This window comes from Macaca thibetana, chromosome 14, assembly GCF_024542745.1.
Source record: "Macaca thibetana thibetana isolate TM-01 chromosome 14, ASM2454274v1, whole genome shotgun sequence".
NCBI lineage: Eukaryota > Metazoa > Chordata > Mammalia > Primates > Cercopithecidae > Macaca > Macaca thibetana.
Genome location: NC_065591.1, coordinates 77,692,720 through 77,707,012, shown reverse-complemented (window position 1 = coordinate 77,707,012; position 14,293 = coordinate 77,692,720). Strand labels below are relative to the sequence as shown.

Below are 14,293 nucleotides of genomic sequence, written 5' to 3'. Positions count from 1 at the left end.
ACTTAAATAACCAGAATTCCGGCAAAAAAAAAAAATCACATCTCTTTTTTTTGCTTCTTACTTCCTCTGCCTAATTAATTTTTGAAATTACTTCTATGATCTCTCTGTTTTCTCAGGTATAAGAGGAACCCAGGACAGTAAGCTGGAGCCAGGGTTTCTTATCCCAGGAACCTGGGCTATATTATTTGAATTGTGCCTGAGGGTTTTAGCATGTGACATCACAAGAGCATTTAGCAACAATGAATTGCTGCATGCTTGCTGTAGTTTTAAAATATGAACACAAAAGGACAAACATATAGACCAATAGAATATAAAAAATCAAGAAATACACTTGTACGTATATGATCAGTTGCTTCAGACAAAAGTGTAAAAGTAGCTCAATAAGCAAAGCATAATCTTTTGAACAAATGCTACTGTAACTATTGGATATCTAGTTGGGAAAAAAAAATGAAGCTTCACTCTGACCAAACACCATACAAAAAATTAACTCAAAATGAATCATAAAGGTGAAAACAATAAAACTTCTAGAATAAGACAAAAAATCTTTTTGACTTTGCATCAGCCAAGTCTTACATAGGACACAAAAAGCATGATTCAAAAAAGAAAAAAAGAACTTGAACTTCATCAAATTTAAATTTAAAACATCTGCTTTTGAGGTTTTTTTTTTTTCTGTTTTTCTTCTTTTGGTTTGTTTGTTTTTTGAGTCAGGGTCTTGCTCTGTCACGCAGGCTGGAATGCAGCAGTATGGAAATGGCTCACTGCAGCCTCGAACTCTCAAGCTTAAGTGATCCTCCTGCCTCAGCCTACCAAGTAACTGGGACCACAGGCACGTGCCACCATGCTCAACTGATTTTTTAGTATTTTATTTTATTTTTTGTAGAGATGGGGGTCTTGTCATGTTGCCTAGGCTGGTTTCAAACTCCCAGGCTGAGGCGATTCTCCTGCCTCGGCCTCCCAAATTGCTGGGATCATAGGCATGAGCCACCATGCCCAGCCTGTTCTTTAGTTTTAAGAAGATGAAACGGCAAGCCACGGTCTGGAAGAAAACATTTGCAATACATATACCTGCCATAAGACTGTGATCTAGAATTTATAAATAATTCCTCAAACTCAATAATAAGAAAAAAACCCAACTAATTACAAATGCTTAAAGATTTGAATAGACACTCCAAAAAGTAGATATATTCATGGCCAATTAGCACATGAAAAGATGCTCAATATCATTAGTTATCAGACAAATGCAAATTGAAACCACAGTGAGATACTACTACACACCCACTAGAATGGCTAACCCTAACAGACTGACAATACCATGTGTTGACAAGGATGTGGAGTAACTGGAACTTTCATATATTCCTGATGGAAAAACAAAATGGTGCAACCATTTTGGAAAACAGTTTAGCAGTCTCTTATAAGGTTAAACATATACTGTATGACCCAGCAACCCCACTCTTATTTATCCAAGAGAAATGAAAATGAATGTTCATAGCTGCTTTATTTATAATACTACTTAATAAAAAAAGGAATGTTGCCAGCACTTAGGAATGGAAAAAAAAGGGGTGGGGGAAATGAGCTATTGATACATGCAGCAACCTGGATGGGTCTCAAAAGAATTGAGCTAAGTGAAGAAGCCAAGTGTGAAAACCTATATGGTGTATCATATGAAATTCTAGAAAAGCCTGGAAGCAGATCAGTGGTGGCCTTGAGCTGAGAGGCTGGGGTGTGGGATTGATTGCAAGGGGGCAGGAGAGTACTTCTGGAATAAAGGAAGTGCTCTATATCTTGATTATGGTGGTGGTTACAAGGGTGTATAGATTTGTTAAAACCCATTGAACTATGTATTTAAAATGGGTACATTTTATTGTGAAGGAATTGTACTTTAACAATGTTTCTAACAATTTAATTTTAAAAATTTAATTGTACTTTAACAATTTAATTTTAAAAATTTAATTGTACTTTAACAATTTAATTTTTTAAAAATGGTTTCAGGCTGGGCACGGTGGCTCACGCTTGTAATCCCAGCACTTTTGGAGGCTGAGGCAGGTGGATCACCTGAGGTCAGGAGTTTGAGACCAGCTTGACTAACATGGTGACACCCCGTCTCTACTAAAAATACAAAATTAGGTGGGTGTGGTGGCGCATGCCTGTAATCCGAGCTACTCGGGAGGCTGAGGCAGGAGAGTCGCTTGAACCCGAGAGGTGGAGGTTGCAGTGAGGTGAGATCGCACCACTACACGCTCCAGCCTGGGCGACAGAGTGAGACTCCATCTCAAAAAAAAAAAAAAAAAAAAAAGGTTTCAGCTTGGGTGTGGGCATGGTGACTCACCTCTGTAATCCCAGCACTTTGGGAGGCTGAGGTGGGTGAATCACCTGAGGTCAGGAGTTCGAGACCAGCCTGACCAACATGGTGAAGCCCCATCTCTACTAAAAATTCAAAATTAGCAGGGTGTGGTGGTGTATGCCTGTAATCCCAGCTACTTGGGAGGCTGAGGCAGGAGAATCGCTTGCACCTGGAGGCAGAGGGTAGAGTGAGCTGAAATTGCACCATTGTACTCCAGCCTGGGCAACAAGAGCAAAAACTCCGTCTAAAAAAACAAAACAAAACAACAACAGCAGCAAATAAATAAATGTTTCATATTCTATTGGGGGAACCCGCCCCTGATAGTTAACATGGGTTCTTTTCTATTTCCCTAAGTGTCCACTGGTTTGAGAAATAAAGAGAAAGAGTACAAAAGAGAGAAATTTCAAAGCTGGGTGACTGGGAGAGACATTTCATGTCAGCAGGTTCTGTGATGCCCCTGAGCTGTAAAACCAGCAAGTTTTTATTAGCAATTTTCAAAAGGGGAGGGAGTGCATGAATAGGGTGTGGGTCACAGAGATCACATGCTTCACAAGGTAATAAAATATCACAAAGTAAATGGAGGCAGGGCAAGATCACAGGACTTACAGGATGGGGCGAAATTAAAATTGCTAATGAAGTTTTGGGCACGCATTGTCATTGATAACATCTTATCAGAAGACAGGGTTTGAGAGCAGACAACCTGTCTGACCAAAATTTATTAGGTGGGAATTTCCTCCATCCTAATAAGCCTGGGAGTGCTACAGGAGACCGGGGCTTATTTCATCCCTTCGGCTTCGTCTGTAAAAGACAGCCACCCCCAAGGGGGCCATTCATAGGCCTACCCTCAGGGGCACATTCTCTTTCTCAGGGATGTTCCTGCCGAGAAAAAGAATTCAGTGATATTTCTCCTATTTGCTTTTGAAAGAAGAGAAATATGGCTGTGTTCCATCCAGCTCACTGGCAGTCAGAGTTTAAGGTTATCTCTCTTTTCCCTGAACATTGCTGTTATCCTGTTCTTTTTTCAAGGTGCCCAGATTTCATATTGTTCAAACACACATGCTCTACAAACAATTTGTGCAGTTAACGCAATATCACAGGGTCCTGAGGCGACATACATCCTCTTCAGCTTATGAAGATGATGGGATTAAGAGATTAAAGTAAAGACAGGCATAGGAAGTCACAAGGGTATTGATTGGGGAAGTGATAAGTGTCCATGAAATCTTCACAATTTATGTTCAGAGACTGCAGTAAAGACAGGCGTAAGAAATTATAGAAGTATTAATTCGGGGAACTAAGAAGTGTCCGTGAGATCTTCACAATTTATATTCTCCTGCCATGGCTTCAGCTGGTCCCTCCGTTTGGGGTCCCTGACTTCCCACAACAATATTCTTTAACACTCCTCTCTTCAAGAGGTAGCATCTCTGTTCCCTCTCCTTGAATCTGGGTGGTCTTATGACTACTGTAAGCAAGAGAGTATGGAAATGACTCTGTGTTCCTTCTGAGGCTAGTTTTTAAAAAATCATGCAGCTTCCTCCTGGTTCTTTTGGGATACTTGCTCTAGAGGAAGCCAGCTGCAATGTAAGAAGTCCATCTCCTGTGAGACAACCATGCTGGAGAGGCCAAGTATAGGTACTGTGGTCCACCATTCTAGCTGACCCCACCTTATAACTCACAAAGTGCCAGACATGTGAACAAAGTAATCTTGGACTGTCCCAGCTGGCCCATCCATCAGCTAAGTATTGCTGAGTTAATCTCAGTTGAAGCCACAGGAGCAAGAGATCACCAATTACTAACCTACAGGATCTGTGAGCTGTAATAAAGTGGTGGTTGTGTTATTTTATTTTTAAATTTTTTTGTAGAGACCAGGTCTCACTGTGTTGCCCAGGTTCATCTTGAACTCCTGGGCTCAAGTGATCCTCCTGCCTCAGTCTCCCAAAGTGCTGGGATTACAGGCATGAGCCACGGCACCCAGCCCAGGTTGTTGTTTTAAACTAATTAGTTTTGTTAGTGTATTTGTTGTCTATTATTGCACAACAAATTCCTCCAAAATGTAGCAATTCAAGACAATAATAATCATTTATTATCCCACAGTTTCTATGGATCAGGAATTCGGGAGCAACTTCACTGGGCAGTTGTAGCTTGTTGTAACTCATGAGGTCAGATGTTGGACAGATTCTGTCTCTGCCTGAAGGAGTTCTCATTCTAGGGGAAGTGAGGAGCATCAAGTTATTCTGCAATTATAAAACAGTTGTATACTTTCCAGAAAAGGGGTAAAAGCAAGGTGTCATGGAAAACCTAATCCAGTCTTGCGAGTCAGGGAAAATTTTCCAGAGGAATTGAGATATAAATTAAAACTTGACAATGAGCAGGAAGTTTGGAGCATTGAGTGGGAGGGCCTGGGACAGAGGGCATTGCAAATACAAAGCCCTAGAGGTAAAAATGAAAATGATGAGTTTCTAATGAAGCAGAAGAGATTACCATGGTTGGATAATAGGTTCCCAGGGATAGGAGAGAAGTTGAGACAGGAGGCTGGAGAAGCAAGTAGGGACAGATCATGGCGGGTCCTCTGAGCCATACAGAAGATTACAGGCTCTGTGATGATGATAGAAGTTCACTCTGGCAAGTGTGGAGGAGGGTGGGAACAGGCAGGACAGGGTCAGGTTCCAGAATGAGTTCCACTGACCACAGTTTCAATCTTTCTTTTGCCTAAGGGTCACTCACTTGGTTCCAGTTTCTGGTCCAAGGAGCTTGTCTCAGGCTCTGCCCTTTGCAAGATTGCAGTGACTGGCAAAAAGAATGACCTCATCTCTTTGGCTCAAGTTGTCAGCTTGCCTAATCTCTGGAACCTTCTATGGCTCAGGTGAGATGCCCACCTCCACACCAGGAAGTAGTCTATGAAACTACTATCACCACACCACCAGAGAATATGTGGAGTAACACTACCTCACATCTGGAGAATGAGGCAGTATACACTCTAACTTCCATATTTTAAGAACTGTATTTGTTTATGGAAAGGAAAATAAAATTACATTTTCAGGAATATCTACCAATATTAGCAAACCCAAGGTAGTGTGCTCCATTTTTAAATAAGGGAGTAAGAAGTTTGTGAATTACTCCCTACACACTTCATATGGTTTTGAGGACATACTATTTTACCCTTTATACAGCACACTACCTAAGAAAGTCCATTGACAGAAGACCACTTTCTTATTCTATGTAAATGAAATGTCTAGAAAAGGCAAATTTACCGAGACAGAAATTGAGAGGCTTCAGCTAGGGCTTACATGATAGAGTCACCAGCAGGGGGACTGCTTGGAGAGGAAGCTGTCCAAGTGAAGCCATGAGCAGTTGAAAGGGGTATTGCAGAGAAGAATAGTCTTTGACCCTGAAATTGAAAAATCCTTCTTCTGTCGAATGCCCCTGACTTTGGGAAGTACCCATTGAGGCATCTGGTGAGACTGAGAGATATACTTCCCATAACCATACTTTGTTGATGCTTATTTTGTTTAAGAACATGAAATTTGGAGTCAGTTCAGGGTTCTGAAACTGCTTACTAGTTGTGTGACCTTGGATGAGTTACTCTACCTTTCTGTATCTCAGTTTCCTGATCTAGAAAATGGACATAATATTGCATACTTCTCAGGGCTGCTCTGAAGATTACTGGGTACAATTCCTGGCACACTGTAGGTCCTCAATAAATGTTAATTCTTCCTTGTAGCCTTTTAACTGTTATATGAGAATGCTGGAAAGTAGGAGAATGTGAAACTTTTCTGTGTCATATTTTCCGTGTAGCCAGAGAGGGCTTTCTCCACCTAGTTAGTGTCTAAATTTGATGGGACCCAAATATGCATCTTGGACCCAGCTCCAAGACTACACACACACACACTCAGCATCAGTTAGATGGCTCACAGTCACACCATGCCCCAAACTCATTATCTTCCACCCCCTCCAATTTGCCCCTTCTCCTTGAGGCTATGTTCCATATTTAGAAAATGACACCAGCCTCCACTTAGCTTTTCAAGCCTGAAGATTAGGAGTCATTCTAGACTTTTATTTTATTTTATTTTATATTTTATTTTATTTTATATTTTATATTTTATTTTGTTTTTTGTTTTTGTTTTTGTTTTTGTTTTTTTTTGAGACGGAGTCTTGCTCTGTCACCCAGGCTGGAGTGCAATGGCGTGATCTTGGCTCACTGCAAGCTCTGCCTCCCAGGTTCAAGTAATCCTTCTGCCTCAGCCTCCCAAGTAACTGGGATTTCAAGAGTGTGTCACCACACCCAATTTGTATTTTTATTAGAGACAGGGTTTCACCATGTTGGCCAGGCTGGTCTTGAACTCCAGACCTCAAGTGATCTGCCCGCCTTGGCCTCCCAAAATGCTGGGATTATAGGCATGAGCCACCATGCCTGGCCCATTTTAGACTCTTTAATTTTCCTTACCTCCAGATCTAATCAAGCTTCAAGTTTCAATAGTCTATTGACAGATTCCACTGGCCACAGCTGGAATTGAACACATTCTACAGTAGATTTAACCCAGTCATTAATTTTCATCCAAAAGTATTTTAGATTATATTTGTTGGGCAGCTACTATGAGCTAGGCACTATGTCAGGCTTTCTCTTCACTACCTCCACCCTAGTACAGGTCCCAGTCTTTCCTGAGTTGACTGATGAAATAGCTTCCTATCTAGCCATCCTGAATTCAGTCCTTTCTTCACATTCTTCCACAGACCCATTCCCTTAAGACCATAAATGGCTTTCCACAGATCTCTTAGGAAAGGGTTTCTGACATGGCTGATAAGGCCCTCCAAGATCCAGGCCCACCCAGGTCTAGGTCAGGTCCCCTTGTTATATGCTCCAATTGGGTTCCCCCAGAAACACCTTTATATGGGGGTTTGAGTGCAAGTAGTTTATTAGGGAAGTAGTCTTGGAAAGCTATGGTAGGAAAATGGGGACATGAGGGAGGAATAAAAGCCAATTCAGGATATGTTAGCAAACAAGTTATTGGGAGATGGGTAACAGGGGCTTGGTTTCACTGGAAACCCTGGGAGACAGCAGAGAATACACTCAGAATTGTCCCACCCAGAGGGTGAGGAAGCTGGGTGGTTAACTCTCATTTGTCATCAGTTGAGGACGCTCCTGAGGGCATTGATTCCCAACCCCGATAGCCTGCAGGGGCTAACCATGCCCCTACCCACTGCGGGTCAGAGAAGTCCTCACTCAGGACTGAGTGTTGAGGTGCTTGCAGGAAGAAGCCCTTAGCTTGCCTGGTGAATGCTGCGGGGATAGGGGCAGCCACTAGTGTGACCACAGCTTTCAGAATGCACTTGACCTCCCCTTTGTAGCTCTCCTTGCCCTTGAAATGAACTCATTCAGTGTCAATCTTTCAAGCTAATATCTTAGCTCTGTAAGGGTGTAGACCATGTCTCTCTGCTTCACCATTATACCACCAGTGCCTAGCACAGAGCCTGACATGTAAAAGGTGCTCAGAGATATTTAGCAAATGTTTGGATAAATGAATAAATGGTTATTCTTTCCAGAAAGTAAACCAGGCATGCCATACTGTGAGAATGCCAGAAAGTAGTACCTGACAAGTAAGTTACACATGCATGATAACACCTCTATGTTATTGTGACATCTGAATTCACATAAATCACTGATTTTTAAAAATTCAACTTTTATTTTAAGTTTGGGGGTACATGTGCAGGTTTGTTATATAGGTAAACTTGTGTCATGGGGATTTGTTTTACAGATTATTTCGTCACCCAGGTACCAAGCCTAGCACCCATTAGTTATTTTTCCTCATCCTCTCCCTCCTCCCACCCTCCATCCTCTGATAGGCCCCAGTGTGTGTTGTTCCCCTCTATGTGTCCATGTGTTCTCATCATTTAGCTCCCACTTATAAATGAGAACATGTGGTATTTGGTTTTCTGTTCCTCCATTAGTTTGCTAAGGATAATGGCCTCCAGCTCCATCCATGTCCCTGCAAAGGACATGATCTTGTTCTTTCTTATGGCTGCATAGTATTCCATGGTGTATGTGTGCCACATTTTCTTTATCCAGTCTACCATTGATGGTAATTTAGGTTGATTCCATGTCTTTGCCATTGAGAATAGTGCTGCAATGAACATACGCGTGCATGTGTCTTTATAACAGGACGATTATATTCCTTTGGGTATATACCCAGTAATGGGTTTGCTAGGTTGAATGGTATTTCTGTTTTTAGGTCTTTGAGGAATTGCCACATTGTCTTCCATAATGGTTGAACTAACTTATACTCCCACCAACCTTGTATAAGCATTCCTTTTTCTCTGTAACCTCACCAGCATCTGTTTTTTGACTTTTTAATAACAGCCATTCTGACTGATGTGAGATGATATCTCATTGTGGTTTTGATTTGATGATCAGTGATGTTGAGCTTTTTTTCATGTTTATTGGCCACATGTATGTCTTCTTTTGAGAAGTGTCTGTTCATATCATTTGCCCACTTTTTAATGGGGTTGTTTTTTGCTTGTAAATTTGTTAAAGTTCCTTATAGATGCTGGATATTAAACCTTTGTCAGATGCATAGTTTGAAAATATTTTCTCCCATTCCATAGGTTGGTCTGTTTACTCTGTTGATGGTTTATTTTGCTGTGCAGAAGCTCAATTTTTGTTTTAGTTGCAATTGCTTTTGGTGTCTTTGTTGTGAAATCATCGCCTGTGCCTATGTCCAGAATGGTATTACCTGGGTTGTCTTCCAGGGTTTTTATAGTTTTGGGTTTTACACTTAAGTTTTTAATCCATCTTGAGTTAATTTTTATATGTGATGTTAGGAAGGGGTCCAGTTTCAATCTTCTGCATATGGCTAGCCAGTTTTCCCAGCACCATTTACTGAATAGGGAGTTTTTCCCCATTGTTGGTTATTGTCAACTTTGTTACAGAACAGGTATTTGTAGGTGTGTGGCCTTATTTCTGAGCTCTCTGTTTTGTTCCATTGGTCTATGTGTCTGTTTTTGTACCGGTACCATGTTGTTTTGGTAGCCCTGTAGTATAGTTTGAAGTTGGGTAGCAGATCTCTGATATTTTTTGACAATACCCAATTGAGCGCAAGCCCTCAAAGTGTGAAACTACTGCAAGAAAACATTGGGGAAAATCTCCAGGACATTGGACTGGGCAATGCTTTCTTGAGTAATACCACACAAGCACAGGCAAGCAAAGCAAAGACAGACAAGTGGGATCACATCAAGTTAAAAACCTTTTGCACAACAAAGAATACAATCAACAAAGTGAAGAGATAACCTATAGAATGGGCAAAGATATTTACAAACTACCCATTTGACAAGGGATTAATAACTAGAATACATAAGGACCTCAGATGACTCTATAGGAAAAAAATCTAATAATCTGATAAGAAATGGGCAAAAGATTTGAATAGACATTTCTTGAAGACATACAAATGGCAAACAGGAATATAAAAAGGTGCTCAACATCATTGATCATCAGAGAAATGCAAATCAAAATTACAATGAGATATCATCATCTCACCCTAGTTAAAATGGCTTATATCCAAAAGACAGGCAATAACAAATAGTGGTGAGGATGTGGACAAATGGGAATCCTTGTACATTGTTGGTGGGAATGTAAATTAGTACACCCACTATGGAGAACAGTTTGGAGGTTCTTCAAAAAACTAAAAATTGAGCTACCATATGATGTAGCAATTCCACTGCTGGGTATATACTCAAAAGAAAGGAAATCAGTATATTGACAAGATATGTGCACTCTTATGTTTACTGCAGCACTGTTTGCAATAGCTAAGATTTGGAAGCAACCTAAGTGTCCATCAGCAGATAAATGGATAAAGAAAATGTCATGCTTATACACAATGGAGTACTATTTAATCATGAAAGAATGAGATTCAGTCATTTGCAGCAACATGGATGAAACTGAGTATCATTAAGTTAAGCGAAATAAGCCAGGAACAGAAAGACAAACATTGCATGTTCTCACTTATTTGTGGGGTCTAAAAATGAAAACAATTGAACTCATTGGAGTTCAACCATCCCCACCTCCCCTCAATCCCCCATTACCCTTCCCATCCTCTGGTAACTATCCTTCAGATGGGCTTCAGATGTGCTGGGGGGAGGTGGAGATGGTGAAATTGAGAAAGCCTGGTTTGGAAAAGATCGGTTACAAAAGGGTGAATATCACTGTGGGATAGCAGACAGTAAAGTGTTCCATCATAGTTAGAAAGACTGAATAAGACTTGCTATTTGATAGCACAACACGGTGACTACAGTCAATAATAACTTAATTGTACATTCGAAAAAAATCAAGAATGCAAGTTCCTATAGCTGTTTAAGTTTAAAAAGGAGGTAAAGTAGCATTTATTTTTGTATGTTCATGGGATAACTCATGAATATCCCCCATATATATCATATGACTTTCTCTGAAACTAATAAACTTTGTGCTTCCCTTAAAATTTTAAATTAAAAAAGGCCCAACACAGTGGTGGGCATCTACAGTCTCAGTGTTCGAGAAGATGAGGAGGATCCTTTGAGCCCAGGAGTTTGAGGCCAGCCTATGTTGAGGCAGGGCCTTCAGGGAGGCAATTAAGGTAATAAAGGGTATAAGAGTGTGGCCCAATTCAGTAGAACTGGGATCTTCATAAGAAGAAGACCTTGCAGGGATTTGGAGCCTGATTCTGTAAATGGAATGTTAGAAAAAGGGTTCATATTGATTGCTTGAGGAGAAAATTTGGAATTTTCTCTCCTAACTACTTTTTGGGTTAGTTACAGAAAGGAGCAAAAGGTTGAAACCAAAACAGAATAAACAACTTCTGTAACAGTGAAGCCATGGAATGGGGTGGAGAAATAGTCATTTCTGAGGGTTAAAAATGCCAGAAGGAATATATGTCTATGTATCTAAATGACCTTGTCTATCTATTAACATAGTGAGATCCTGTCTCTAAAAATAAGTAAATAAACAAATTAAAACTTGCTTTTAAATGTTCTATATCTTGATTGTGCTGTTGGTTTCATGAGTGTATACATATGTGAAAACGCATATGACTATTATATATGTGGAGATATCTATGCTGATAGAGTTTGGATATTTATCTCCACCCAAATCTCATGTTTAATTGTAATCCCCAATGCTGGAGATTGGCCCTGGTGAGAGGTGTTCGGGTCATGGGTGTAGATCCCTCATGGCTTGGTGCCGTCTTTGCCATAGTGAGTTCTCTTGAGATCTGCTTATTTAAAAGTGCGTGGCACCTCCCCTGACTCTCTCTCTTACTTGTTCCTGCTTTCACCTTGTGGGGTACCTGCTCCTCATTCGCCTTCTGCTGTGTTTAGAAGCTCCTGAGGCTTCCCTAGAGGCCAAGCAGATGCTGGCACCATGATTCCTGTAAGGCCTGCAGCATTGTAAGCCAATTCAACCTCTTTTCTTTATAAATTACCCAGTCTCAGGCATTTCTTTGTAGCAAAGCAAGAACGTCCTAATACATACATCTATGTCTATATCTGCATCCATATCTATGTTTATATCTCCAGAGAAAATAGCTTTGTGCAATACAAAATACGGATACATAATATCTCCCAAGAAATAATATATTTCCTGCTGGTATCACAAGAATTTTTTTCTCTTCACAAATTCCTGTCCCAATGCTTATATTTGAGGGGGGAATACAGTATTACTTTTCATTATCACTTATTTTTGACACAGTGGTTTGTCAGAGGTTGACAGGTTTTAACAACTATAGCCCAGAAGAACTAAAGGCTAAACAGTGGTTCTTAACCAGGGTGATTTTGTTCCCCTGGGGACATCTGGCTATGTCTGGAGACATTTTAAATTGTCATGACTAGGGAAGGGGTACTAGTGGCATAAATAAATAAAAACTTGCTTTTAAATATTCTATAACATTTGTGGGTATAATTAGTGGGTAGAGGCCAGCGATGCTGCTAACCATCCTGCAGTGTACAGGATGCCCCCAACAATTGGCCTAAATTTCAACAGTACTGAGATTGAGAAAGCGTGGTTTGGAAAAGACTGGTTACAGAAGGGTGAATATCATTGTGGGATTGCAGAAAGTAAAGTGCTCCATCATTATTCACCTATTCTTCATCTGCTCTTTTAAATAATCAGAGGCTCCATTCTGAGGGATGACTAGTCATTATAATGTGTGTTCCTGCAGGGTAGAAATCAGATTTGGAGTCATAGCAGTAGAGGCCCTGATTCTGCAGTCACTAGGGCTTAATTCTGTTGTCAGCAATCATCAGGAGAGTAGCTCCATCATATGGCTTCCCAGCCTCATCATTTTGACTTAAAAAGGATGTATTCAGAAAAATAGGGGGAAGTATTTTTTTCTGCTAGGGCAGCCATAACAAAATACCACAGACTGGGTATACACCGTAGAAAGTGGTCCAGATTAAGGTGCCATAGGGTTGGTGTTTTCTTCCTGACCTGGGGAGGGCTTTCCTCCTAACTTACAGATGGCTGCCTCCTTAGTGTGTCCTCACATTGCCTTTCTTCTGTTCACATGGAGAAAGACAGAGATCCCTGCAAGGTCTTCTTCTTATGAAGATCCCAGTTCTACTGAATTGGGCCACACTCTTATACCCTTTATTACCTTAATTGCCTCCCTGAAGGCCCTGCCTCAAAATACAATCACATTGTGGGTTAGGGCTTCAACATACGAATTTGGAAGGATACAATTCTGTCTCTAAGAGAAGCATTACACATAAATGTGGGATATAATAATGACTGAATTTGGAGCCTGATTCTGTAAATGGAATGTTAGAAAAAGGGTTCATATTGATTGCTTGAGGAGAAAATTTGGAATTTTCTCTCCTAACTACTTTTTGGGTTAGTTACAGAAAGGAGCAAAAGGTTGAAACCAAAACAGAATAAACAACTTCTGTAACAGTGAAGCCATGGAATGGGGTGGAGAAATAGTCATTTCTGAGGGTTAAAAATGCCAGAAGGAATATATGTCTATGTATCTAAATGACCTTGTCTATCTATTAATCATCTATCTACATATCTGTGTGTGTGTGTGTATGTATACACATTTCCAAACAGATCTAAGGTCACATTATTACTTTGGAGGCATAAAGTATACTAAATATAACTAAGTTTGTAATAAAATATGATATGTAATATATCTCATTTATTAACTGGAAATATGTTTTCTTTCAATTACTAAGTAATTATTTTTTACTTCTCAACTCATCTCTTTGTTATATCATATGCATCAAGAGCCATGATGCATAGCTACCCTGAGAAACTCTGGGATGTTAAAGGCCTGTTTGTAAGAGGGCCCCTGGGGCTTTGGGAGAAATGGTAGAATGGGGCATTTACGGTTGATTACCATTATTCTTAATATATTATTATCATGATAATTTTATATACCTCATAGTGCCACACATATATACATATATGAGACTATAAAATTGGAGATTTTCAGTTAAACATGGCAGAGTTTAATCTCCTCTTCCTACTGAAACCTCACTAAATGTATACGTGTGTGGTGGGGTTGGGTAAGTATCAGGTGTGGTAGGTGTGGGGTGTGGTATAAATCCCAAAAGACAGAGAATTGGAAAGGAGACATCAGCAAATGGGAAATTTCAGAAAAAAAAATTTAGAAGGTGGAAAATTAGAGGAGAGAAACATGATTTTGAGCAGAAGAGGTTACTATGTGAGAACCCATAGAGAACACAGGACTTAAAGTGGTACCAATACCATGGAAGGTAAGTGAGGTGCAAGGATTAGTTATATGTTTGTTTGGAGCTATTAGCACCAAAGGACATCTTCCCCATCTCTTGATGCTAAGCAGCTACCCTCCACAGGTGACAGAAGACAAGTTCTCTGGAGACAATGAACCAGAGAGAGCCCAGACAGACTCAGGAACACCACACATGTAGGGGTGAGGTGGAACTGAATTTATGGCAGGAGGCTGAAACATGCTGATT

The 14,293-nt window shown here is 40.3% G+C and overlaps 1 protein-coding gene across 4 annotated transcripts in view; it reads left to right on the top strand.

Annotated features, from left to right (window-relative positions):
- SYTL2 (synaptotagmin like 2) overlaps positions 1–14,293 on the top strand; it is a 161,740-nt gene that overhangs the window by 1,983 nt on the left and 145,464 nt on the right. For all 4 annotated transcript variants that reach the window (XM_050755787.1, XM_050755785.1, XM_050755782.1 and 1 more), the window contains exon 3: positions 5,053–5,201. The gene's annotated coding sequence lies outside the window, so the exon portion shown is untranslated. The remainder of the gene's footprint in view (positions 1–5,052; positions 5,202–14,293) is intronic.